A 26,057-nucleotide genomic window follows, 5' to 3' on the forward strand; every position below is an offset into this window, starting at 1 on the left:
TACCAGTTGTGGGGTGTCCCTGTCTGACACAGGAATAACTGATTGGATAGTGTCAGACTGTACAGGACACACCCCTGGTACCTGGTAACACCCATCTGGACCTCCATTGCATACTGCTAGTAATTAATTCATAACTTATTCATAACTACCTAGCAGGAATAATAAAGGAATGGCCTATCCTTAAGAGTGAATTTTAAGAAATTTGTTTTAGGTCCGATTTGCTTGAATCAGTTGTCAGATTAGATTCAGGTCTCAATAAATGTGGTCTATCGAAAGTGCCCCAATTAACCTGAAAAATGATGTATGACACTGAGATCTCCTAGGACTCTACCCAATCTCGTTCAAGCTCTTTAGTGCGAAGACAGCATTAGTAATGTCAAAGTGACAGTGATATGTCTGACTATGAATACAAGGATGGTGGTCTCCGTGGACATTCACTGCGCCTGCGCCGATTACAGATGCGCACGGCGCATGCGCGAGATTTCGTATGGCTGGAACAGAGGGAGGATCGGATTCCATCAGAGATGGGCGTGCTGGAGGGACGCGCTGGGCGGCATTATGTGAAGGTAGACCGAGCCTCTAGGTGCTGAAAAGACGCCCACATAGCACCTAGAGGCTCATTAGCATATCCATAAAAGTTCTTTTTTTAGCAAAACGGCTGGCCAAAAAACTGTTAGATTAGGATTGTTTGGTACAGCAGACACTAGCGGATCGCTAGTGTCTGAAAGCTAAATAGGGGCAAACGAAGTGGTAGAAACCCTTTAATAACACACTGCACTGTCTGATTTTTTAAAGTTAAAAAACTGTCCAAAATTGTCCTTTTTTGGTGGCAGATGCCTGCATTTCATCCAAAAATGCAAAAGGTTCAATTTTTGGGGGAAATTCATGGCAAATTCAATTCCCTTAGAATCGATTCACTTATTTCTAGGCCAGCAAGGGTCTTACCCCCGACACCCCCACTGATCAGATGTTTGCAGTAGCTCTGCCGAAACCAGGCGCCACAACTTCACAGCTTTATCCACGGTGTAGTGACCAGGTTTCTGCTCTCATTCAAGGTCTGGCACCTATTTCTGCCAGCGACACTATTAAAAAACAACTGATCGGTGGTGGTGCTGGAAAATGCCACCCCACCGATCTGATATAGATGATCTGTCCTAGGGTCAGCCACTATAAAGTCCTGTAGAACCTCTTTAACATAGATTCGACATACATTTGCCCCCTAAAGCCCATATGCTCCTTGGCATATACTTTGGGAGATTTTTCATTGTTTACACTGGCAGTCCAAGTACCACGAATGTCCCCCTTTTCCTACGCTTTTCATCCCAGGTTTTCCACTAGGTACGAGAGGCCTATGCCTAGAGATGACCCTGCCGAGAAAGTGACACACAGGGTAAATGTATTGAGGGGGAATTTGTACAGTAGCATCTTCCCCACCTTCCAGCAGCCTGGAGTTCAGTATTCCCTCCCTGGAGTAGTCAAAAACCTTGTCAGTCTACAATAAATAATTTATAATGAATAAAATACACATAATACACACATCAAATACATCTATATTTAATCACATCATTAAAAATTAAAATAAACGGCATATTTAGAAAAAAAAGGAAAAGATGCTGAAAGGTGGCACAGGAGCTGTATGATACACTGATATTGTTTACTCCTCACATATATATCGGCATTATGCTCGCATGCAGAAAACTAGACTAAAATGTAATATGTTAAAAATCAATAAAACATACAAGTATACTGTAGAACCGTATGCACCAATGTGAGTCACTGTCCCCAAGGTGTGAAAGTGTGATATATATGTGATGATTAGATGCTGTGATATAAATGTATTAATAACTTAATTAGTGTATCGTACAGCAACTATAGTACGGTTGCCCTCCATTTTAATAATGGATGTTAATTTTAATTTTTAATTATGCAATTAAGTATAGATTGATTTCACATAATTCAGTGTATCTTAAATATTATGAGTAATTATTATACTATGCAGCACACAATAGTAGACTGCTGGATGCCTGGTTTTGGTTGGTTAATAAATAATTCTGTAAAAATTTGACAGGGAGGAGGGCGATGCTTGTTTCTGAGAGTCAGACTGTGGGAGGGGGAAAGGGAACATCGGCGAGAGGTTGTTGCGCAGAGCACACAGCAGGAAGGGACCACCCACTCTGCAAGCATGAAAAGTCCTGTTAAGAGTCCACCTGCTCTGCTAAGTTAACCTGCACAAAAGTTGAGTGTGTAAAGTATGTGTGATGCCTGTTTATGTAATTTGTATGTTTGTGTAAAGTAGGTATGTGCAATGCCTGTGTAAGTACTGTATGCAAACATAGATAGTTAGGGATATATTATTTTTTATGGAGCTATTACCAATGAGCGAATTTCTTGACATCAAATCTGATTCATCAAATTTTTTTTTAATTTGTTTTGTGTCCAAATCTATTCTACACAAATCAAATATGCTCCAGTAACCCTGAAAAAATTGGTATGACACTCTGAGGTCTCCTAGGATTTAGATTTTTTTTTAAATATTTTCATTATCTCTTTTTTTTATATTTTAAATTTTTGTCTCTTTCTCTCCTAACCCCTACCCTTTTAACAGCAATAGCAAATATGGCATGGTTGATGGTGGTAGACAGTGTTTTTAAACACACACTGCTCCATCGCATGTGTTAAGCTTCTCCTTATTAGAAAGCTTCCAAATATTGTTCTTTATTGTGGGAAGATGATTTAAATGGTTTAAACATAAATGGTGTTTTGGGAAAAAACTGTGGCTTGTTGGGACCAAACGTCCAAAAATTATGCCTTAAAAGGGGAAGATCTCGGTCTATGTTATTGTGTCTTGTTCTGCACAATCATCCAAAAATGATCCATTAATGGTGGCAGAATGCCTGCCCATATTTATACACAGATGTGTTAATTGTCAGAAGAAACAGTGGCCTGTTCTGAATAAGCAGATGTGGAAAAAGTAGCAGCACAGCATTGAACAGACAAGGCTGTAGATGGTGCGGCTGTTAAGGGTAGTAATAGTTGTGGTGGCAGCTGTGTAGCAGTAATAGTAGTGGCAGTAGTGTAATGGAACTATCAGTAGGAGGATTAGCAGCAGGGAACAGCAGCAGCCGTATGGTACTAAACATGATGGTAGGCAGTCAGACAGCAGCAGTGGGATAATTACAGAAGCAGCAGCAGACATACAGTACAGTATAGAACATGATGGTAGGCAGGCAGATGGCATGATGGGGCACCGTCAGCAAGGACAGATCTATTCATCTGCCTCAGCTAAAGGTGTGTCAAAAACCTCACTAATCCAGGCCTCATTGCAGGTGGCGTTATCACACCCAAATGGATAAAAGTTGTCCCCTGCCAGTGTACAAAACATCACTTTTGGCACTGTGGGCAAATACAGAGCAGAGGATTGGGAAGCGAAAACCTCCAAAAAACCTGTCAGGGCCAGATCTGCGGCTATTATGGTCAGCTTGGGAACTGGTGATACTGTGAAGGCAGTCTCACAACATGCCAGTCCTAAGCCTAACTCTGTGTGAGTATCTCCCGTATGGTGGTTTTTCTCCACAAGACAGGCATATAAAACCATATCCGTGTGCAAGATCTGTGGGATCAAAATAAGCCTTGGGCATTTAAACACATAGGTACCATGGATCTATTGCAGCACTTGAGATGGCATTACTGGATCTGTACGGGAAAAAAGGACTGGCTAGCTTTCTGAATAAAAACTAGTCTGTCCTCCATCTCCTAGTCTTCTTGGTGGTAGTCAGGCCATATTCCTAAGCAGTACAGTGTCCTTGGTATCATCATCAGCTGCTTCTTCGCCTCCTCAGACTCCTCCTCCACCTTGTCCTCTGATCCATCATGAGACATTCATAAATTAATATGTGTCCATGAGAAAACTATTTGCGACAGTAAATGTGGGACAGTTGCACGCTTTCACCCAAATTTAATTCTGTTGCAGTATTACTACTAGTGTTGAGCTAGCCCGAACTGTAAAGTTTGGGTCCGTACTGAACTTTGCAAGTTCGGGTACCCGGATCCGAACTTTGCAGGAAAAGTTTGGGTTTGAGTTTGGTGTTCAGGCATTTAATAAAGCCAAACAACAATCTTTTGAGCTGTGAGCACTTAGAAGCCTAGTGGCATGGCATGACTGTGATTGGCCGGTGCATCATGCGATCCAGCCTCTATACAAGCTGGATCACGTGTAGCTCATCAGCTCTGAGTAGTGCAGGGACAGGAAGCAGGCAGCTGGAGCTGGGGAGAGTGTTAGGAATCTGGCTATTTGTTTTGTGGGTGACCTATAATGATTTTTTGTGGGTGCTACACACCAGCTTTGCACCCCTGACACAGAAATATAATAATAAATCTGGCTTTTAAAGGGAGTCTTTCACCTAATCTGAGCGTTTTAGACCGCTCAGATCAGGTTATAGACTCTTTAACCCTCATTACGATCATACCCGTCTCTTATGTGTCCCTCGCCCAGATAATGAAAATAATACTTTTTAAACTTATGCAAATTACCTTCTGAAGGTGCCCAGGGGCGGCGTTACTGGGCGATGTGCCCAGAAAAACACACCTCCAGCCGGCGGACGTCACGAGCGGCACCAGAGGACGGCGGGCTGGGAACTGGCCCGCACCTGCGCACTGCTCTGCCCATTATGGGCAGAGGAACATCCTTTCATATTGCGCATGCGCCGGCCGGCTGTCTTTAGTTGGCCGGCGCATGCGCAATATGAAAAGCTGTTCATCTGCCCATAATGGGCAGAGCAGTGCGCAGGTGCGGGCCAGTTCCCAGCCCGCCGTCCTCTGGTGCCGCTCGTGACGTCTGCCGGCTGGAGGTGTGTTTTTCTGGGCACATCGCCCAGTAACGCCGCCCCTGGGCACCTTCAGAAGGTAATTTGCATAAGTTTAAAAAGTATTATTTTCATTATCTGGGCGAGGGACACATAAGAGACGGGTATGATCGTAATGAGGGTTAAAGAGTCTATAACCTGATCTGAGCGGTCTAAAACGCTCAGATTAGGTGAAAGACTCTCTTTAATTCTGTGGGTGACCTATAGCGATTTTTTTTTTTGTGGGTGCAATGCACCATTTTTGTACCCCTGACTAGAGTTGAGCGGACACCTGGATGTTCGGGTTCGAGAAGTTCGGCCGAACTTCCTGAAAATGTTCGGGTTCGGGATCCGAACTTCATCCCGAACCCGAACCCCATTGAAGTCAATGGGGACCCGAACTTTTCGGCACTAAAAAGGCTGTAAAACAGCCCAGGAAAGGGCTAGAGGGCTGCAAAAGGCAGCAACATGTAGGTAAATCCCCTGCAAACAAATGTGGATAGGGAAATTAATTAAACTAAAAATTAAATAAATAAAAACTACCAAAATTAATTGGAGAGAGGTCCCATAGCAGAGAATCAGGCTTCACGTCACCCACCACTGTAAGAGTCCATTTTCATAAATTTAGGCCCAGCACACAGGCAGAGGAGAGAGGTTCCGTAACACAGAATCTGGCTTCATGTCACCAGAGAATCAGTCTTCATGTCATAGCAGAGAATCAGGCTTCACGTCACCCACCACTGTAACAGTCCATTTTCATAAATTTAGGCCCAGCACCCAGGCAGAGGAGAGAGGTTCCGTAACACAGAATCTGGCTTCATGTCAGCAGAGATTCAGTCTTCATATCATAGCAGAGAATCAGGCTTCACGTCACCCACCACTGTAACAGTTCATTTTCATAAATTTAGGCCCAGCACCCAGGCAGAGGAGAGAGGTCCCGTAACAGAGAATCTGGCTTCATGTCAGCAGAGATTCAGTCTTCATATCATAGCAGAGAATCAGGCTTCACGTCAGCCACCACTGCAACAGTCCATTGTCATATATTTAGGCCCAGCACCCAGGCAGAGGAGAGAGGTCCCGTAACAGAGAATCTGGCTTCATGTCAGCAGAGAATTAGTCTGCATGTCATAGCAGAGAATCAGGCTTCACGTCACCCACCACTGTAACAGTCCATTTTCATAAATTTAGGCCCAGCACCCAGGCAGAGGAGAGAGGTCCCGTAACATACAATCTGGCTTCATGTCAGCAGAGATTCAGTCTTCATATCATAGCAGAGAATCAGGCTTCACGTCAGCCACCACTGCAACAGTCCATTGTCATATATTTAGGCCCAGCACCCAGGCAGAGGAGAGAGGTCCCGTAACAGAGAATCTGGCTTCATGTCAGCAGAGAATTAGTCTGCATGTCATAGCAGAGAATCAGGCTTCACGTCACCCACCACTGTAACAGTCCATTGTCATAAATTTAGGCCCTGGCACCCAGGCAGAGGAGAGAGGTCCCGTAACAGACAATCTGGCTTCATGTCAGCAGAGAATCAGTCTGCATGTCATAGCAGAGAATCAGGCTTCACGTCACCCACCACTGTAACAGTCCATTGTCATAAATTTTGGCCCTGGCACCCAGGCAGAGGAGAGAGGTCCCGTAACAGACAATCTGGCTTCATGTCAGCAGAGAATCAGTCTGCATGTCATAGCAGAGAATCAGGCTTCACGTCACCCACCACTGTAAGAGTCCATTTTCATAAATTTAGGCCCAGCACACAGGCAGAGGAGAGAGGTTCCGTAACACAGAATCTGGCTTCATGTCACCAGAGAATCAGTCTTCATGTCATAGCAGAGAATCAGGCTTCACGTCACCCACCACTGTAACAGTCCATTTTCATAAATTTAGGCCCAGCACCCAGGCAGAGGAGAGAGGTTCCGTAACACAGAATCTGGCTTCATGTCACCAGAGAATCAGTCTTCATGTCATAGCAGAGAATCAGGCTTCACGTCAGCCACCACTGCAACAGTCCATTTTCATAAATTTAGGCCCAGCACCCAGGCAGAGGAGAGAGGTTCCGTAACACAGAATCTGGCTTCATGTCACCAGAGAATCAGTCTTCATGTCATAGCAGAGAATCAGGCTTCACGTCAGCCACCACTGCAACAGTCCATTGTCATATATTTAGGCCCAGCACCCAGGCAGAGGAGAGAGGTCCCTTAACAGAGAATCTGGCTTCATGTCAGCAGAGAATCAGTCTGCATGTCATAGCAGAGAATCAGGCTTCACGTCACCCACCACTGTAACAGTCCATTGTCATAAATTTAGGCCCTGGCACCCAGGCAGAGGAGAGAGGTCCCGTAACAGACAATCTGGCTTCATGTCAGCAGAGAATCAGTCTGCATGTCATAGCAGAGAATCAGGCTTCACGTCACCCACCACTGTAACAGTCCATTTTCATAAATTTAGGCCCAGCACACAGGCAGAGGAGAGCGGTTCCGTAACACAGAATCTGGCTTCATGTCACCAGAGAATCAGTCTTCATGTCATAGCAGAGAATCAGGCTTCACGTCACCCACCACTGTAACAGTCCATTTTCATAAATTTAGGCCCAGCACCCAGGCAGAGGAGAGAGGTCCCTTAACAGAGAATCTGGCTTCATGTCAGCAGAGAATCAGTCTGCAAGTCATAGCAGAGAATCAGGCTTCATGTCACCCACCACTGTAACAGTCCATTGTCATAAATTTAGGCCCAGCACCCAGGCAGAGGAGAGAGGTTCCGTAACACAGAATCTGGCTTCATGTCACCAGAGAATCAGTCTTCATGTCATAGCAGAGAATCAGGCTTCACGTCAGCCACCACTGCAACAGTCCATTTTCATAAAATTAGGCCCAGCACCCAGGCAGAGGAGAGAGGTTCCGTAACACAGAATCTGGCTTCATGTCACCAGAGAATCAGTCTTCATGTCATAGCAGAGAATCAGGCTTCACGTCACCCACCACTGTAACAGGCCATTTTCATAAATTTAGGCCCAGCACACAGGCAGATGAGAGAGGTCCCATAACAGACAATCTGGCTTCATGTCGGCAGAGAATCAGTCTGCATGTCATAGCAGAGAATCAGGCTTCACGTCACAGCTACAGCACTAACGACAGATTTAGCTGGATATAAATTTGAGGCCTAGTATTTAGGCGCTGGGTGACAGGTATGGGTTTAGTGACAGAATTAGACTTGGAAATGCACAGTAGCGGGTGTGTGAAGTTATTCTGAATGTCCCTATGTGCACCTTCAATATGATCTACCCTTTTAGGGATAGATTTCAAATAGCTCTGATACAGCAGAAACCACAAAATTTTTAAATTGCTAAATTGGGAATTGTATTTCAACCCAGAACAAGAAATGTGCTTGAACGGACACTAAATAACTCGCCCAGCTACAGCACTAGCGACAGATTTAGCTGGATATAAATTTGAGGCCTAGTATTTAGGCGCTGGGTGACAGGTATAGATTTACTGACGGAATTAGACTTGGAAATGCACAGTAGCGTGTGTGTGAAGTTATTCTGAATGACCCTATGTGCACCTTGAATATTATATACCCTTTTAGGGATAGATTTCAAATAGCTCTGATACAGCAGAAACCACTAAATTAGGAAATTGCTAAATTGGGAATTGTATTTCAACCCAGAACAAAAAATGTGCTTTGACGGACACTAAATAACTTGCCCAGCCAGAACAGTACAGCAGTAACGACAGATTTAGCGGGATATAAATTTGAGGCCTAGTATTTAGGCGCTGGGTGACAGATATAGATTTACTGACGGAATTAGACTTGGAAATGCACAGTAGCGTGTGTGTGAAGTTATTCTGAATGACCCTATGTGCACCTTGAATATTATATACCCTTTTAGGGATAGATTTCAAATAGCTCTGATACAGCAGAAACCACTAAATTAGGAAATTGATAAATTGGGAATTGTATTTCAACCCAGAACAAAAAATGTGCTTTGACGGACACTAAATAACTTGCCCAGCCACAACAGTACAGCAGTAACGACAGATTTAGCGGGATATAAATTTGAGGCCTAGTATTTAGGCGCTGGGTGACAGGTATAGATTTACTGACAGAATTAGACTGGGATATGGCCAAAAAATAACCACACTATTGCTGGTTAAATGCACTTGGTGTGACAGCTTGACCAACCACACTACTGAGGGTTAAATGCACTTGGTGACAGGCGCAGCTTGCCCCTGATGTAGTATATGGCCAAAAAATTAACAGACTATTGCTGGTTAAATGCACTTGGTGTGACAGCTTGACCAACCACACTACTGAGGGTTAAATGCACTTGGTGACGGGCGCAGCTTGCCCCTGATGTAGTATATGGCCAAAAAATAAACAGACTATTGCTGGTTAAATGCACTTGGTGTGACAGCTTCACCCTGATGTAGGCTTTAGCCAAAAAACAACCACACCATTGAGGGTTAAATGCACTTGGTGACAGGTGCAGCTTGCCCCTGATGTAGTATATGGCCAAAAAATAAACAGACTATTGCTGGTTAAATGCACTTGGTGTGACAGCTTCACCCTGATGTAGGCTTTAGCCAAAAAACAACCACACCATTGAGGGTTAAATGCACTTGGTGACGGGCGCAGCTTGCCCCTGATGTAGTATATGGCAAAAAAATAAACAGGCTATTGCTGGTTAAATGCACTTGGTGTGACAGCTTCACCCTGATGTAGGCTTTAGCCAAAAAACAACCACACCATTGAGGGTTAAATGCACTTGGTCGCAGCTTGTGCTGGCGCACCACAAGACACAAAATGGCCGCCGATCACCCCAGAAAAAAGTGACTGACAAACGGTCTGGGCAGCCTAAAAACAGTGAGCAATTGAGTATCAGCAGCTCAATGACCCACAGCTGCAGATCGATCAATAATCAAGTCCTTTGGAGGAGTTAATCTGCCTAATCTCGCCCTACTGTCGCAGCCGCAACCTCTCCCTACGCTAATCAGAGCAGAGTGACGGGCGGCGCTATGTGACTCCAGCTTAAATAGAGGCTGGGTCACATGGTGCTCTGGCCAATCACAGCCATGCCAATAGTAGGCATGGCTGTGACGGCCTCTTGGGGCAAGTAGTATGACGCTTGTTGATTGGCTGCTTTGCAGCCTTTCAAAAAGCGCCAAGAAAGCGTCACAAAAGCACCAAGAAAGCGACGAACACCGAACCCGAACCCGGACTTTTACGAAAATGTCCGGGTTCGGGTCCGTGTCACGGACACCCCAAAATTCAGTACGAGCCCTAACTATACAGTCCGGGTTCGCTCATCCCTACCCCTGACTCAAAAATATTATAATTAATCCATCTGTTAGTTTGGTGGGTGACATATTCCCATTTTTGGTGTGAGGTACACTTGCACTGCATACGTGACAGGGAAATTAATATAGTTAATCCGTCTGTTAGTTCGGCCGCTACATATACCCATTTTTGGTGTGAGATACACATGCACTACATACATGACAGGGAAATTAATATAGTTAATCCTTCTGTTAGTTTGGTGGGTGACATATTCCCATTTTTGGTGTGAGGTACACCTGCACTGCATACGTGACAGGGAGATTAATATAGTTAAACTGTCTGTTAGTTCGGTGGGTGACCTCAAAGAATGAGGAGAGCATCAAATAAGGGACGTGGCCCTGGTCGTGGTGCTGCTGGTGCTGGTGTAGCTCCTGTTGCAGGGAGAGGACCTGGTCGATCTGTGCCAGCTACACTCCCAAATGAAACACCTTCCTCAGGTGCACGAAGGCGACAGGACGTTCAGCATAATTTTGTAGGCCCGAATACCGGTGTATGAATGGTGAGGCCGGAACAAGTAGAGATGCCCATGGGCATCAGTCTTTCTCCTCACTGCCTTGCAAATTAGCCAAGCAGTCTGAGCCCCAAGTCATGCAGTAGTCTCTTATGCTTTTTGATGACTCTGCTGGTGGGGTTTCCATTGGCCATCCACCTAGTCCTGCCCCAGAAGTGGAAGAGATTGAGTCCACTGATGCCCAGCCACTTATGTTTCAGGATGTGGACATGGGAGGACCACCGCAGCATGTCTCTGATGATGATGATGAAACACAGGTGCCAACTGCTGCAGCTTTCTGCCGTGTGCAGACCTGCAAGAAGGGCAGGGGTGAAGAGTGGGTGGAAGATAATGTGGAGGATGATGAGGTCCTAGACCCCACATGGAATGAAGGTCATGCGAGTGACATGTGCAGTTCGGAGGAAAAAGTGGTGGTGGTCAGACAGCGCCAGCCGCACTGCAAAAGAGGGAGCAGGGTGCAAAAGCAGAGTGGCCATCCCCTAGAGAGTATGCCTGCTACTGCCCACTGCACCCAGGGACTGAGCACACCAAAGCAAGCTCCAAGGAGTTCCCTGGCGTGGCAGTTCTTCAGACAATGTGCTGATGAAAAGACGCGAGTGTGCAATCAGAGCCTGAAGCGAGGCATAAATGTTCTAAACCTGAGCACCACCTGCATGACCGGGCATCTAAATGCAAAGCACGAGCTTCATTAGAGTACACGCCTGAAAAAACACTAAAGATCTCAGGCTCCTCTTGCTCCACACTGTCCCATGGAAGCATTTAGCTATCCATCCCTCAAACACTGGAGAGAAAGAGGAAGTACCCCCCTAACCATCCGCGATTCCTGGCCCTGAATGCCAGCATTTCAAAATTCCTGGCCTATGAAATGTTGTAATTCCGTCTGGTGGAGACAGAGACTTTTAAAAACCTTATCTTACATCCCAGCAAGCCATACACTCTAACAACTTGTCATGGAACCATGAACCAGACGTACAACAAGAGATAAGTAGAAATAAGAAGGCTTTATTGAAACTCAAGCTGTAAGGCAAAAGTCCAAGCGGATGGCTAAACCGAAGCAGGGTCTTGCGAAGCCAGAAGTCAGGAACCAGAAGGGTAGTCAGACGAAGCCTGGATCAGGAACCAGCAGGGTAGTCAGACGAAGCCTGGATCAGGAACCAGCAGGGTAGTCAGACGAAGCCAGGATCAGGAACCAGAAGGGTAGTCAGACGAAGCCAGGATCAGGAACCAGAAGGGTAGTCAGACGAAGCCAGGATCAGGAACCAGAAGCAGCAGCAGTCTTAGAAGCATGTGAACACAGGAGGACCAAGCAGGGAACTGAAGCCACAGACCTCCTATATATATGAGCTGGGCATCCAGCTCCTCCCAGTGGGAAGGAGAAGCCGCAGGGTGGGAGGCTACAAGAAACCCAGAAACCAAGATGGCCGCCAGCACATGTCAAACGAAGGAGAACAGCAAGAAGGTAAGACCATGACAGTACCTCCCCCTCAAGGGCCCCTCCTCCGCGGAGTAAGGAACGGTTTCTGAGGGAAGCGTGCGTGGAAGGCTCGGAGCAAGGCAGGAGCATGGACATCTGCGGAGGGAACCCAGGAACGCTCCTCTGGACCATAACCACGCCAATGGACCAAAAACTGCACCCGACCGTGGACCAGGCGTGAGTCCAGGATATTGCTCACCTCATACTCCTCACGATTGCCCACTTGGACCGGACGAGGCCGAGGAACCGAGGAAGTGAAACGATTACACACCAGTGGCTTCAACAGGGAGACATGAAACACGTTGGAGATCCGCATGCCAGGAGGAAGCGCGAGGGCATAGGCTACCGGGTTTACCCTGCGAAGCACTCGGAAGGGACCAACAAAGCGAGGCGCCAGCTTGGGAGTGGGCACTCGAAGGTTGAGGTTGCGGGTGGACAACCATACGCGGTCTCCGACCTGGTAGGAAGGAGCGGGCGCTCGTCTGCGATCAGCCTGGAGTCTCTGGCGCTGCGCAGAGACCTCAAGGGACCTCTGGATCTGTACCCAAGAAGCACGTAGGACGGAAAGGTGATCCTCCACAGCCGGAATATCCTGGGGAGAGAATACCTCCGGTAACACGGCAGGTTGGAACCCATAATTGGCCATGAAGGGAGACGTCCCAGAGGAAGAGTTCACCGCCGTGTTCCTGGCAAACTCAGCCCAAGGCAGGAGGTCAACCCAATTGTCTTGGTGATCGGAGACATAGCAACGAAGGAATTGCTCCAAGGCCTGATTGGATCGTTCTGCGGCCCCATTGGACTGAGGGTGGTAGGCCGAGGAGAAAGAGAGATGAATCCCCAACTGGGAGCAAAAGGCGCGCCAGAACCTGGACACAAACTGACTCCCCCGATCCGACACAATCTCCTTGGGCAAACCGTGCAACCGGAAGACCTCCCTGGCAAAAATCGAGGCCAACTCTTGTGCAGAGGGTAACTTCTTGAGAGGAACACAGTGGCACATTTTGGAAAACCGATCCACAATCATGAGAATGACCGTATGGCCTCGGGATGCAGGGAGGTCCACAATGAAATCCATCCCCAGGTGTGACCATGGACGCTCCCCGGTGGCTATGGGTTGCAAAAGGCCCAACGGAAGGTGCCGAGGGGACTTACTCTGGGCACAAACGGAGCATGCCGCTACATATGCGGCGATGTCGGAACGTAGAGAAGGCCACCAGAACAGACGTGAAACAGCCCAGGACAGCTGATTCTTTCCAGGATGCCACGCGGCCTTGGAGTTATGGTAGGTTCGCAACAACCGAGTGCGCAACTCCTCAGGCACAAAACATCTGCCGTTGGGTCTCCCAGAGGGAGCACCAGGTTGAGCCGCCAAAATCTGCTCACCCAGGGGAGAGGTCAGGCTGGTGCGAATAGCGGCCAGGATCTGATTCGGAGGTATGACCGAAGTCGGAATCGACTCCTCCCCGGACAGCTCGGAGTACTGCCGTGATAAGGCATCCGCTCTGATGTTCTTGGAACCGGGTAGGTAGGAGACCACGTAATTAAAACGTGACAAGAACAGAGCCCATCTGGCCTGACGTGGTGTCAATCTCTTGGCCTCAGAGAGGTAGGTCAGATTCTTGTGGTCTGTCAGGATGAGAACCGGAACCACCGAGCCCTCGAGCAAGTGCCTCCATTCTTTAAGGGCCTGCACGATGGCCAATAACTCCCTGTCACCAATCTGATAGTTGCACTCCGCGGAAAACAGTTTCCGGGAGTAAAACCCACAAGGAAGCAGAGGACCCTCTGGTGTTCTACGCTGAGACAGGAGGGCGCCTACTCCCGTCTCAGACGCGTCCACCTCGAGGACAAAAGGCAACCCAGGGTTGGGATGCGACAGAATCGGAGCCGACACAAAGGCGGACTTTAGAGCCTCAAAAGCTCGGATGGCCTCGAGCGGCCAGACCTGGGGATTACTGCCCTTCCTGGTCAGATCCGTGAGAGGCTTGGCTAGCATGGAAAAGTCCCTGATGAACTTCCGATAATAATTGGCGAAGCCCAAAAAGCGCTGCAGGGCACGAAGCCCACTGGGCTGGGGCCACTGTAAGACAGCCGAAACCTTCTCAGGATCCATGGAGAACCCCTCAGCGGAAATGATGTAACCTAAGAAGGTTACCTGGGATCGGTGAAATTCGCATTTCTCAAGCTTACCGAACAGCTTGTTCTCTCGTAAGCGTTGCAACACTCGTCTGACATCCAGAATGTGGGCCTCCATGGATTCAGAATATACCAAGATGTCATCCAAATAGACCACCACACACTGCTGCAACAGGTCACGGAAAACATCGTTGATGAATTCCTGGAAGACTGCGGGCGCATTGCACAACCCAAAGGGCATAACCAAGGATTCATAATGACCGGTCCTGGTGTTAAACGCGGTCTTCCACTCATCGCCCGCCTTGATCCTTACCAGGTTATATGCCGCCCTCAGGTCGAGTTTGGTAAAGACCGTGGCCCCTTTGAGGCGATCGAACAGCTCGGAAATCAAGGGTATCGGGTAAGCGTTCTTGATCGTGATGCGATTGAGACCCCTGTAGTCGATGCAAGGCCTCAACTCACCGCCCTTCTTTTTCACAAAGAAAAATCCAGCCCCTGCCGGGGACGAGGATTTGCGAATGTGTCCGCGTGAAAGCGCCTCCCTCACGTACTCCTCCATGGCCTCATTCTCCGCTACCGACAGTGGATAGACTTTGCCACGAGGAGGAACGGCACCAGATTGTAACTCTATGGCACAATCGTATGGGCGGTGCGGAGGTAGGGCAACCGCACGCACCTTATCGAATACATCCCGGTACTCCTCGTATTCAGGAGGCAACAGAGAGTCCGAGGAAGTACACAGCAACTTGACAGGCCCATGGATGCAACTAGCCCCACACTGCGGTGACCACGAGAGGATCTCGGCCGATCTCCAATCGAAAGTCGGATTATGCTTCTGGAGCCAGGGGTACCCCAAGACCACCGAGTAGTGTGGAGACGAAATAACCTGGAGACAGACCGACTCTCTGTGAACGGCACCAATGGCCATCCCCACTGGAAGGGTCTCCTGAGTCACGTGTGGCGGCAGAAGGGGTCTGCCGTCTATCGCCTCAAGAGCCAGTGGGGAACCTCGAGGCTGCAGAGGAATGGAATTGGCGGCAGCGAACACACTATCAATGAACAAACCACCAGCACCAGAGTCCACCAACGCCTGGGTCGTCACCGAGCCCCCGGCCCAGGAGAGGACAACAGTAATCAGTGGTTTGTCAACACGGGAAACCGGGGACGAGGAGACTCCACCCAAGATCTGCCCCCGACAGGATCTCAGGTGCGAGCGATTCCCGGACGGTTCGGGCATGCCAACCGAAAATGCCCACCGAGACCACAATACATGCATCGGCCCTCGCGTCTCCGGAGTACCCTCTCCCCCTCGGACAGGCGAGCAAACCCCAGCTGCATGGGTTCACCCCCAGACAAGTCATCCCCAGGAGGCGTGGGAGGAGAGGGAGGCACGGGTGGGACAGCAAACGTAGGCGCCAATCTGTTAGAAGACCTCCGCACGCTCTCCTTAAAGGAAGGTCTCTCCCTGAGTCTGGTGTCAATCAAAATCAGGAAAGAAATAAGGGACTCGAGCTCCACTGGTAGGTCCTTAGCTGCAACCTCATCCTTCAAGGCATCCGAGAGACCATGAGAGAAAGCAGCGACCAGAGCCTCATTATTCCAGCCCACCTCTGCTGCCAGGGTACGAAACTCAATGGCGTATTCAGCTACGGATCGTGAACCCTGTCTGATGGACATAAGGAGCTTCGCAGCAGAGGCAGCACGAGCCGGCACATCGAATACCTTCCGAAGAGAAGCAACAAAACCGGAAAACTCGGCAACCACCGGATTGTTGTTCTCCCATAAAGGGCTGGCCCAGGCCAAGGCCTTGTCCGAGAGCAGCGAGATCAAGAAGCCCACCTTTGATCTCTCAGTAGGAAAGGCATGTGGCAGCAACTCGAAATAAATGCCCACCTGGTTAAGGAAACCTCGGCACTGAGTTGGCTCTCCCCCAAAGCGCTGTGGAAGGGGGGCAGAACCGGTCATACCCCGAAACACCGCAGGCGCAGCAACAGGTGTCGGGGTAGACTCTGGCGCAACAACCGGAGCGGCAGTAGGAGCGGGCCCAGGAGCGACAACCGACCCATCGGCAACGGAAGCTAAATGAGCCGTGCGTTCAAGCAGGGTTTGCAACGCCACAGCGAACCGACCCAACAGGTGATCCTGCTGATCAAGTCTGGCAACCAGCGTAGGTAGCGAGGATGGCCCTGTACCGTCAGAATTCATGGCTTGGTCCTAATGTCATGGAACCATGAACCAGACGTACAACAAGAGATAAGTAGAAATAAGAAGGCTTTATTGAAACTCAAGCTGTAAGGCAAAAGTCCAAGCGGATGGCTAAACCGAAGCAGGGTCTTGCGAAGCCAGAAGTCAGGAACCAGAAGGGTAGTCAGACGAAGCCTGGATCAGGAACCAGCGGGGTAGTCAGACGAAGCCTGGATCAGGAACCAGCAGGGTAGTCAGACTAAGCCAGGATCAGGAACCAGAAGGGTAGTCAGACGAAGCCAGGATCAGGAACCAGAAGCAGCAGCAGTCTTAGAAGCATGTGAACACAGGAGGACCAAGCAGGGAACTGAAGCCACAGACCTCCTATATATATGAGCTGGGCATCCAGCTCCTCCCAGTGGGAAGGAGAAGCCGCAGGGTGGGAGGCTACAAGAAACCCAGAAACCAAGATGGCCGCCAGCACATGTCAAACGAAGGAGAACAGCAAGAAGGTAAGACCATGACCTACACTCTAACAACTCCAGCAGCCCCAGCATCCTGTTGCCGGGATACAGGGGTCACGTGCTCCGCATCCGATTACTTGACCTGCCGCCCCATACCACGTGACCACCCCCGGCCCTGCGATCGCTCTGGTGTTCTGTCAGAATACTATACCTTATGTAACAGATCTCTTAGCACCCAGACTGGGAACCTCCGTTGATGGATGCTCCTAGTGCTTCCCGAGGACTCCAAGCACTCCACTCTACACCAAAACCACCACAGGAACCAGGAACAGGAACAGCTCTTACAAGAGCTAATAGTATAGCCAGGGGAGTATAGCAAATCTTCAGCATATAGCAATCCCCAGTGTCGATCAGTTACCCAAACACCAGCCTCAACATGATAAAGGGTAAAACAGGAACTCTTTATTGAACACACAGCATTGACTTATATACACATGACATACTGAGGACATGACATAGCAGCCAATCCTGTACAGTTTAAACACAAAACTAACCCTATTCAACAAACACAATGGCATTGTCTGTGACACAATTAACAAACACAATGGCATTGTCTGTGACGCAATTAACAAACACACTGGCATTGTCTTTGACGCAATCAACAATGAACATGCAAACAGATATCTTCACCCCCTCCATAATGAATAAAATGGGAAGAGGAGACATATGTGATGGGATTATCTCCTGAGTGTATCATAGGAGTCGGCTGCTATTATAATCAACTATCTTAATCCCATCACTAACACAATCAGTGGGAGTCTCAGTGCAGATTTAACCCTTTTTGTCTTTCTGAATCCACACCATGCCTTTTTAATGGAATATAGGAAATATGTGTCATATAAATTACACACATAAATCAGGGTTCATAGTTCCTTGTAACCCCAAAAGGTCTGAGGTGGTCTCCATAGTTCTCGGTCCATAGTCTGTAGGAAGGAGGCTGGCCCTCAGGCTTCACCAGCAGCCCCAGTGACGGTTCAGTCCGTCACACCTTATCAGAATGCCATACCCTTGTCCCTTCCGGTGAGGCGGCCACACCGGAAATGATGAGAATCAACTGGAGGAGGGGGTGTGTGGCGGTGCACAAGCGCAGATCCATGGGTAAGTCAAAATTATAGCACTGCCGCAGGAGAAGCGCCCACTTAATGCACATGCGCGAAATCAGCTGGGACACACTGCGCCTGCGCCCGGAGCCACGGCTGGGTAGGAGAGGGTGTGCACGCCCGGCTATACAGGGAGTGCAGAATTATTAGGCAAATGAGTATTTTGACCACATCATCCTCTTTATGCATGTTGTCTTACTCCAAGCTGCATAGGCTCGAAAGCCTACTACCAATTAAGCATATTAGGTGATGTGCATCTCTGTAATGAGAAGGGGTGTGGTCTAATGACATCAACACCCTATATCAGGTGTGCATAATTATTAGGCAACTTCCTTTCCTTTGGCAAAATGGGTCAAAAGAAGGACTTGACAGGCTCAGAAAAGTCAAAAATAGTGAGATATCTTGCAGAGGGATACAGCACTCTTAAAATTGCAAAGCTTCTGAAGCGTGATCATCGAACAATCAAGCGTTTCATTCAAAATAGTCAACAGGGTCGCAAGAAGCGTGTGGAAAAACCAAGGCGCAAAATACCTGCCCATAAACTGAGAAAAGTCAAGCGTGCAGCTGCCAAGATGCCACTTGCCACCAGTTTGGCCATATTTCAGAGCTGCAACATCACTGGAGTGCCCAAAAGCACAAGGTGTGCAATACTCAGAGACATGGCCAAGGTAAGAAAGGCTGAAAGACGACCACCACTGAACAAGACACACAAGCTGAAACGTCAAGGCTGGGCCAAGAAATATCTCAAGACTGATTTTTCTAAGGTTTTATGGACTGATGAAATGAGAGTGAGTCTTGATGGGCCAGATGGATGGGCCCGTGGCTGGATTGGTAAAGGGCAGAGAGCTCCAGTCCGACTCAGACGCCAGCAAGGTGGAGGTGGAGTACTGGTTTGGGCTGGTATCATCAAAGATGAGCTTGTGGGGCCTTTTCGGGTTGAGGATGGAGTCAAGCTCAACTCCCAGTCCTACTGCCAGTTTCTGGAAGACACCTTCTTCAAGCAGTGGTACAGGAAGAAGTCTGCATCCTTCAAGAAAAACATGATTTTCATGCAGGACAATGCTCCATCACACGCGTCCAAGTACTCCACAGCGTGGCTGGCAAGAAAGGGTATAAAAGAAGAAAATCTAATGACATGACCTCCTTGTTCACCTGATCTGAACCCCATTGAGAACCTGTGGTCCATCATCAAATGTGAGATTTACAAGGAGGGAAAACAGTACACCTCTCTGAACAGTGTCTGGGAGGCTGTGGTTGCTGCTGCACGCAATGTTGATGGTGAACAGATCAAAACACTGACAGAATCCATGGATGGCAGGCTTTTGAGTGTCCTTGCAAAGAAAGGTGGCTATATTGGTCACTGATTTGTTTTTGTTTTGTTTTTGAATGTCAGAAATGTATATTTGTGAATGTTGAGATGTTATATTGGTTTCACTGGTAAAAATAAATAATTGAAATGAGTATATATTTGTTTTTTGTTAAGTTGCCTAATAATTATGCACAGTAATAGTCACCTGCACACACAGATATCCCCCTAAAATAGCTAAAACTAAAAACAAACTAAAAACTACTTCCAAAAATATTCAGCTTTGATATTAATGAGTTTTTTGGGTTCATTGAGAACATGGTTGTTGTTCAATAATAAAATTAATCCTCAAAAATACAACTTGCCTAATAATTCTGCACTCCCTGTATACTCCTGTCGGCCACACTATAATTTTGACTTACCTGTGGATCTGCACTTGCGCAGCTCCGCACACCCCCTCCTCCAGCTGATTCTCGTCACTTCTGGTGCGACCGCGTCACCGGAAGTGATGAGGGTATAGCATTTTGATAAGGTATAGTATTCTGACAGAACACCGGAGCGATCGCAGGGCCGGGGGTGGTCACGTGGTACAGGGCGGCAGATCACGTGATCAGATGCCGAGCACGTGACCCCTGTATCGTGGCAACAGGATGCTGGGGCTGCTGGAGTTGTTAGAGTGTAGGCATGCTGGGAGGTAAGATTGCTCCCACAGGTCAAACCTCAGTGTGAGCTGGTGGGCGTGACCGGAGGGGGAGGATTGGGAAATTATACAGGGTACAATGCAAGTACCTACAACTAAGTTGCGGCCACACTGGGAGACGATAATAAATAATAATAAATAATAAATAAAAAATATTATAATACATAATAGAGGGGTAACACTGCAAATACCTATAATGTCTATATAGTGGCTACATTGGGAACATTAGGAACCTTAAGAACAATAGGAAGCACTGTAGGTGCCTGATGTTATGCCCACACTAAGAAAAATCGGAGTGGTGGGGACAATAAATGTAAAAAGGTGGCCGGTTATAGACTGATCCCTAAAAGGGGCCATTACAGTAGGTAGAGTAAAAAGGGCAGTATGGTAAAAGATGATAACGAATAAAAGATATATATATATATATAAATATATAGCTGGATAAAGGCTCCATTGTGAGAGCTGAAACGTTGCTGCTGGTTGGGTGAATAAAGCGTCCACCTTTCTTCACTATTTGGAGTGCTGCCTTCTTTTTTTGCCTTTTGTCTACATTTGGGACCTTGGTCTCTGGTCCCCCAGGAGGATTTTTCTCACCCCCATACTATTTTGTGTGCTGCTTCTTCTTTTTTCTTTTTATATATATATATATATATATATATATATATATATATAAACATATCTAAATGTATAAAAAATACATAATTGCATAAATACCTAAATGCATAAATACATATATACATAAATACTAAATACATGAAAGGATATATATAAATATAGACATAATAAACAAAGACGTAATAAAAATACGGAAACAACAAAAATGTGATGCCTAACGCCTTGATAAGGTGACCTTGAAGGTAGTAAATATGTAGCAACGCTCAGATGAAGGGTGGTTTGACAGTAGAGTGTGCACGGATTAGATTGCTACAACTGAGGTACTGACTGGGATTTTTATGGGTAATATGTAGGTGGTCCTGGTGTGTGGTGGTGTTAAGGCCTAGAATGAATGGCACGCCGATGGGGGGGGGGGGGGGTGTATGTGGCTACTAAGTCGAGGTGGATAAATGGTGATGGAGATGGATGGATTTAGAGATTCATTTCAAATGCCTCATTGAGGGCATATGGGTTTAGACAATTCAACTTGCAAATCCAGAACATCTCCAGTTTTCTTAAGGCCTGGATGATATTGCATCCGTTCGTTTTGACTTGTTCGATCGGAGTAATAGTGAATCCAGAAAATGAGCCTTGGTGGTGGGTGGTGGCATGCTTGGAGATGCTATGTTGTAACAACTTTTTCTTAGCATTCGATCTGTGTTTATTGAGTCTGTTGCGTAGGGTTTGGATGATGCGTCCCACATAGTGAAGGCCACACGGGCACGTGATTAGGTAAACGATATTCGTCGATCCGCAGTCCAGCGGGTCCTTAATCGGAAAAGATTAGTCGTTCAGACCAAGGAAGGATGCAGTGACATTTATGGATTTATTGGTTGCACCTCTAGCTCCCTGGAGGTTTGGTGCTAGCTGGTATGTCTACTTATTCAAATTTACTCTTCAATTTACTGGGTGCGAGCAGATTTTTAAGTGTTCTTCTAAATCTGAGAGAGGGTTTGTTTGGTAGGATCTCTGTTCAGAAAGGGATCCTTTTTTAGAATGTACCAGGTCTAGATAAAAGTTTTCGGATGTCGTCGTTGTTGTTGTAGGTGGTTAAGAACTTTGTATTGGAAAATTTCCTGACGTGGTCTTTTTTAGAGTTGCTGGTTCTTAATAGACATTTCGCCTGTGTGAGAGCCTGGGCTTTGTTACGAGCCGTGTCTACAATTTCTGCAGGGTAGCCTTTTTGTAGGAACCTGTACTGTATTACTTAGCTTTGCATGATGAAGTCATTATCTTTGGAACAATTACGCCTTATTTGCTTAAATTGGCTAAACGGGATGTTCTTTTTTCATTGTTTGTGATGTTCACTTGAGTAGTCCAGATAACTATTACAATCAATTTTTTTTAAACATTTGGGTATTAATTGTTACGTTATTGGCACTTAGTTCCAAGTCTAAAAATTCTGCTGTAGTCTCATTACTCGTGCCCGAGAAAGTAATGCCCCAATTGGTAGAGTTGAGATGTTTTGTGAAATTTTAGATTGAAGTTAGGTCCCCTTCCTAAATAAAAATTAATCGCTGATATAACGGTGGTAGAAGATGATGTTCTTCATCCAGTATTCGGATTTATAGATAAAAATGTCCTCAAAGGCCCCATAAAAAGATTAGCAAAACTTGGCTCTGCCCATCGCGGTTCCTTTCATCTGTAAATACAGTATAAGGTATCTTCAAACTTAAAAACATTGTGGTTGAGGATAAAATGAATACTCCTTAGGATAAAAAAAAATTTCGTCTGGTGGTAAAAGGTCATCCGTGTCCAAGAATTGTTTTGTGTAATTGATGCCCAGGTCGTGTTGGATGTTCGAGAAAAAAATGTTACATCCAGGGTTAGCCATGGGTACGTGTCTTTCCACTTGACATTCTGCAGAAGCTGTATTAGGGTGGTGGAGTCTTTGAGGAATGACGGTAGTTGGACATATTTTTGCAGGAGGATGTCGATATAATGGGATAGGTTACATGTGAGTGATGAAATGCCCGAAATGATGGGGTGGCCCGGTGGGTTAGAGATGTTCTTGTGAATCTTTGGTAAATGGTAAAAGGTGGCAATAGCTGGATCAGTGACGTTAGTGTTTTCATACTCCTTCTTGCTTAGTATATGGAATGCAGAATCGATGAGAGCTTTGAGTGTTGGTGGTCTTTTAAGGGATTGTCATACAGCTGTTGGTAGTATTCAGTGTCAGAATGTATACACAATGCCTCCTTGATGTAGTCACTCCTATCCTTCAGTACAATACCACCCCTTTTGTCTGCACTACAGATAACTAGATCCGTATTTTTCTTGTTTGATGGCTAATTTCTCTTTGGTGTTGAGATTGTGTTTGCCAATTGGCATTTTATGGATGGTTCTAAAGTTGTCCAAATCTAGGTCATAAAAAGTTTCTATAAAGTGCCCCCTATGGTGTAGGGGGTAGAAGTTAGAACGTGGTCTTAATTCAGTGTTAATATACTGCACCCCTTGTGTAGAGTCAGCATCTGTTTCGGATGTGTTCACCTCTTTCTTGTTATTTGCTGCTATGTTGAAGTGTCTTTTTTCGGGTCAAATTCCTAATAAAGTTGTGTAGATCAAGAAACAGGTTGAACCCATTCACCTTTGCAGTACGGCAGAAGGTGAGGCCCTTTGATAGTATTGCAATTTCATCCCAATTCAGTTTGTGCTTGGAAAGATTAAAGATTTTCATCTCTTTCCTCTGTGCTATGGACGGCTTTAGGTTTTTCTTTTTGGCTTGCCCCCCTCTACATCCCCTTCTACATTTTTTATCTAGTTCCCAATGGATGGAAGTAGTTTATTATGGTGCCAGGTGTTTGGACTCTTTAGTATTGGGTATGCTAAAAATGGCATTAGGAGGGGAAGAAGTAGGGATAAAAATAGAGCGGGCCATTTGTTGTCTGTAGTGTGGTATCTGATAAGGTGGTTGCTCCAAGGCCGGGCTCCAAAGATGGACAGGTGTACACGGGGAGCGGAGTAGTGGTTCCTGGGGACAAGGTTGGCAGCTGGGTTGGAGAGTAAATATGTATAGTGAGGAGTGAGTCCAGTTCAACTGATGTGGAGGGAGATGCGGGGGTGATGAGCCCCTTTGGATCAAGTGAATGTGTGGCAACTGATGGAAAGGATGTTGGCGGTAAATTGAGAGGAGCACACCTAGACAAAACCTCTTGACCAAAAAGATCTAGAGTTTTGTTGGGTTTGGATGGGAATGATTTGGTATCCTGATTGATGGGTGGGAATCAGAAATAGTCAGGGGAGATTCGACAATGGTGGATGGGGTTACGGCTGTTGGAGTGTAAAAAATTGCTTCAGGAGTTGAAGGCGGGAGGCGTATTTTCAGTGAAAGTGATCCTGTGTTGGGGTCTGGGACAGCTTGATTTAGAGGGATTATCTAAGACTTGTAAGGTCCTTAGTGTTGGTGTCTGGGCCCTTTGATTTTTGGTATCTTTGGAAGGATTTGTTGGAGGAGGGGCGGTGGTCTCATGTTCCTTAAGCCCATAGGACTGGTAGGTCCTATGTGTTAGAATGCAGTTATGGTATTTTTAAAATGTCATGCAGTTCTGTTGCATTCCGGATCCAGTGGAAAAATAGAACTGGCCAGCAATTGGTCAGCTACTCCTGGTCTTTTTTTGTGGCAGCCAGGCCGTATCCACAATCAGTACAGTGTCCTTGTCATCGTCCTCATCAGTTACCTGTTCTCCTGCTCAGACTCCTCCTTCGCTCTGTCATCACTCATCAGTAATGAAATGTGTGGCCAGAAAACAAATCTATTTGTTTAGCAATATGGTGGTGAGAAAGCTGAACTCCCACTTGGCCAAGTTGCTGGCAGTGCAGTTGCTGCAGTGCCACTTAGTTTTGGTAGTTGTGGTGCAATTTTGCACCTTCCCCAAAATGTAATTCTTCTCCAAAATTGAATTCTTCTCTGTGCCATCAGCTGCAGTTTTTGCCATATTCTATCTGTTGGACTTTTGGCTATGTGTCCATAGTGGTACAGGTCCGCTATCCACACTTTACAAATGTACATTAATTCTTCACTAAAATTGAATTCTTCATTTCTAAGCCATCTGTTGAACTTTTGGCCAGTGTCCTATAGTGGCGCAGTTGCGTGTCTTAAACAAAACTGAATTCTTCCCCAAAAATTGTAATCCTTCTGTATGCCATTAATGAGACTTGCCAGGTAGGCATCCGTAAAAAACTGTTTTGTCATTATGGAAATGTACAGCAATTCTGCTCCTTAATAAAAATGTAATTCTGCTGTATGATATTTATACTTCTGACCAGCTGTCTTTGTTTTAATATTTTATTTTTTTATTGTTTAAAATTCTCTTGTTTTCTAAATGACTCTGCCTTTTTCCGACTTATACCCTGTTCCCTGGCCCCATAGACGTGTGGGAAAGCAGTTTGGAACATTGTCTGGAACTGACCAAGTTTGGTATTGCTGTACTGTCCGGTGCAGCCTTCAGTATTATCTCAGCGAGGTGGGTGGGATTGTCACCAAAATGTAATTCTGCTGTATGGCAACTTCTGACCAGCTGTCTGTAAAAATTGCTTCCTTTTAGAAATGCAGCATAGTTCCATGTCTTCACCCAAATTTTAATCTTCTCTATGACAATAGAACTTCTGGTCAGCTGTCTGTAAAATTGTCTCATTTTCAAATTGTTGTACAGTTCTGTGCCTTAACAAAAATGTAATTCAGCTGTAAGATATTCATAATTCTGCCCAGATGTCCATTTTTTTCAAACAAATTGCTTAAATTGCCTTGTTTTTCAAATGACTGTGACCTTTTCCTGGCACATACTGTGTTCCCTGACTATATGGACATCTGGGCAGGAAGGTAGTGGCAGGACTGGCCGAGTTTGTTCCTTACTGTACTGTTTTGTCCAGCCTCCAGTGACAACTCAGAGAGGGGTTTCAAGACTGTCCTCCACAAGGCTAGAAAAAAAATCACTTTTGTCAGAAATAAATAAGGTATAGATCTGCCAGGATTTTCAGACACATCTGGATGAGGCCGATAAATAGATCTGCCATTGCTGATGGTGTCCTACCATGCCACTGCTGCTGTTTGCTCGCCTACCATCATGTTCTGTACCATATGGCTGCCGCTGGTACCACCACCGCTGCTCATACTTCCTGCTTTTAATCCCCCTACTGCCACTACCATTATTCCTGCACAGCCGCCACTACTATGACAGCTGTGCACACATCTACTTACTGCGGTGTCCGTTCCATGCTGTGCTGCTACTGCTGGTGCTACTATTGCTTCCATTATTACCACTACACACCTTACCCTTTCCACATCCAC

Source organism: Bufo gargarizans, chromosome 1 (genome assembly GCF_014858855.1).
Source record: "Bufo gargarizans isolate SCDJY-AF-19 chromosome 1, ASM1485885v1, whole genome shotgun sequence".
Taxonomy (NCBI): Eukaryota; Metazoa; Chordata; class Amphibia; order Anura; family Bufonidae; genus Bufo; species Bufo gargarizans.